Source organism: Microtus ochrogaster, unplaced genomic scaffold (assembly GCF_000317375.1).
Source record: "Microtus ochrogaster isolate Prairie Vole_2 unplaced genomic scaffold, MicOch1.0 UNK77, whole genome shotgun sequence".
NCBI classification, from domain to species: domain Eukaryota; kingdom Metazoa; phylum Chordata; class Mammalia; order Rodentia; family Cricetidae; genus Microtus; species Microtus ochrogaster.
The window spans coordinates 372598-376060 of NW_004949175.1; the positions used below are offsets into that span (position 1 = coordinate 372598).

A 3463-nucleotide genomic window follows, 5' to 3' on the forward strand; every position below is an offset into this window, starting at 1 on the left:
GGCTCACAACCATCTGTAATGAGGTCTGGTGCCCTCTTCTGGCCTACAGACATACACACAGACAGAATATTGTATACATAATTAATAAATAAATATTAAAAAAAGAAAACAGCAGGTTATATTCCTGAGAAACATATACTAAAATATACAATAAAATAATTGCAAACAGGATGCAGAGATACTTTGGAAAGACCATACACGTGTGTGTGTGTGTGTGTGTGTGTGTGTGTGTGTGTGTGTGTGTATAATTTTCCCTGAAATGCAGGGATAGTGAACACTTGCAAGTCAAAAAAGTCAAAAAAGACAAAAATCACATGATCACCTTCAAAAGATACAGAAATAACCTTTGAGAAAATTCAACATGCCTTTGTGATAAAAGCCCTAGAGAATGTAGGGCTACAGGGAACACAATAAAAGCTACATGTGAAAAAACTACAGCCAACTTCTTCTAAATGGAGAAAAACTTGAAGCAATCCCACAGTCAGGAACAGAACAAGGATATCTACTATGTCCACTCCTTTCAATACTGTGCCTCAAATACTAGTTGAACAATAAGGCAAGAGAAAGAAATTAAAGGGATATAGGCAGGGAAAAAGAAATGAAAGTATCCTTGTTTGCAGATGATACTGTAGATTAGCCATTCCAAAAATTCTGAGAAAACTTCTAGAAGCCATAAACAAATTCAGCAACATGGCAGGATACAAAATTAGCTTGTATTCATCAACAGCTTTTCTGTATACCATCAACAAACATACCAAGGAGGCCGTGAACACAAGAGCCTCAAATTATAAACCCAACCAAGGAATTAAGGGCCTCTATAATGAAAACTTTAAACCTTTGAAGAAATAAAGAAAGACACTAAAAAATGAAAGATATCTCATACTCAATGGTTTAGTAGAATTAACATTGTAAAAATGAACTTGGGAGGCAGAGGCAGGTGGATCTCAGTGAGTTCAAGGCCAGCCTGGTCTACAAAGCACTTTCCAGGACAGCCAGGACTGTTATATAGAGAAACCCTGTCTAGAAAAACAAACAAACAAAAATGACCATTCTACCAAAAGTTATTCATAGACGCAGTGTAATCCTCATCTCATTCTTAGCAGAACTAGATAAAACTATCGTAAATTCATACAGAACCACCAAAGACCCAAGGTAACTAAAACAATCCTGAGCAAACAAAACAAACAAACAAATAACAAAGCCCTACAATGTTGGAGGGATTGCAGTCCCAAATCTTAACATATATATTACAGAGCCATAGTAGTAAAAACAATTTAATATTGGCATAAAACTAGACATTTACACCAATGGGACAAAATTAAAAACACATGAGCATAATTCCAGCCACTTAGTATTTAACAAAGACGCCAACAACATATGCTGGAAAAATGAAAACATTTTCAAAATATGTTGCTGGGAAAATGATTCCACATACAGAAAAATGAAATTAGACCCATGTCTATCACCTTGCACAAAAATTAACTTCAAATGAACCAAAGACCTAAACCTGGAACCTAAAACACGGAAACTGCTAGAAGAAAACTTAGGCCGTGCCCTACATGATAGAGATGCAGGAAAGGACTTCCTGAATGGGACTCCTTTGCCCAAGAATTAAGGCCAACAATTGACAGGTGGGACCTCATGAAACTAAAAAGCTTCTGCACAGCTAAAGAAACAGTCAGGTGGGTGAAGAGAAAGCCCACTTCTGGGAGAGACTCTGCCAACTATACATCTGACAGAGGATTAATACCCAGAATATATAAAGAATAATAAAACAAAAAACAAATTTATTCTAAAATTGGACCTGATACCTGAATAGAGAGTTCTTAAAAGAAAAAAAAATGACTGAAAAAAACTAGAAAAATGTTCATTGTCCCTAGTAATTAGAGAAATGAAAATCAAAACAACTTTTAGATTTCATCTTACCTCCAGTCAGAGTGGCAAAGATCAGTGGAACAGCTGAAAGATTTATGGCAGTGCGACCCTGGCAGGTCCCATGGCTGGTGGGAGACAGATACTCCATACAGAGAGAGCTTGGGTATAGAGTTTATGTAGTGGGTATTGGGAAGGGTATAAGGGTAAGGAGATTATGGAGGGGGGAGAAAAAAGGGGGAGGGAAAGACTGAAATCAGTTTTCAGCTTGTCTTGGTGGGAGGGGGTAACTGGGCGTGGGCAGAGCTTGTCTTTTAAAGAACCGGACCCGGAAGGTACCCAGGTTGAACAGGGAAGCTCAGCAGAATTATAACAACAAATAATAAAGTGGGGTACAAGATTGAAGGGTCCTTCGTTCATTGTTGGTGAAACTGCACACTGGTTTAGCCACTGTGGAAATAAGTTTGGAGAATTCTCAAAATCTAAAAATAAACCTACAATATGATCCAGCTATACCACTTCTTAGCATATGCCTAGCAGACTCGACATTATACTCCACAGGTATTTGTTCAGCCATGTTTATTGTCTCCTTATTCATAGTACTTAGGAAAGGAAAACAATCTACATATTGTACAACTGAGGAATGGATAATGAAATTGTGGTACATATATTCTGTGGAGTGGGATTTAGCTGTAAAGAAAAATGAAATCATGAACTTTGCAGGTAAATGGCTAGAAATGTGTGTGTGTGTGTGTGTGTGTGTGTGTGTGTACATTTTTTTAAGTGAGGTAACCCCAGGCCTAGAAATACAAATGCCACTTTCTCTAGAAAGGCTAGCACCAAATCTTCAGCTATGAGTAACATAACCTGTAGTTACATCAGAAACTAGGAAAGTAAACAAGGACCATTGCTTCAGTAGGGGGATTGGAGAGCAATAGAGAGGGTAATATCAGGTTACAAGTATTCTGATCATGAATCAACTCTTAGTTAGGGTTTCTATTGCTGTGAAAAACACAACTTAGGGAGGAAAGGGTTTATCTAATCTTACAACGTTAAGTCATATTCCCTCACTGAAAGAAGTCAGGGCAGGAAGCTAGAGCCTGGACCGGAGGCAGCAGTGGTGGGGGAACACTGCCTGCTGGCTTGCTCCCTGTATGTAGCTCACTCAGTACGCTTTCTTATGCAGCCCAGGACTACCTGCCTATGCTGTGCACTCCCCATCAGTAATTAATCAAGAGAATGGCCTACAGACTCGCCTATAGGCAATCAGATTGAAGTATTTTCTCCTTTAAGGTTTCTTCCTCCAAACATTTTTGGCTTATGGCAAGTTGACAAAAACTAACCAGAGAATTTAATGCCTGCTCACTGCATTAAAAATATAGTTAATCACAGAGAAACCCTGTCTCGAAAAACCAAAAAAAAAACCATATATATATATATAGTTAATAATGTCCCATTTAAAGTGAAATAGTTATGTATTATTAGTACCTATAGCATATAGGCTTTAAGATTTGCTTAAGAGAGTGTCAAAAAGTAGAATAATTTGATTGCCAGGCGTTGGTGGCGCACGCCTTTAATCCCAGCACTCGGG

General features: G+C 38.1%; 1 protein-coding gene across 14 annotated transcripts in view; it reads left to right on the forward strand.

Moving 5' to 3' along the window:
* The window catches only part of Dnm1l (dynamin 1 like), a 45748-nt gene that overhangs the window by 12002 nt on the left and 30283 nt on the right, over window positions 1–3463 (forward strand). The window lies entirely within an intron of this gene.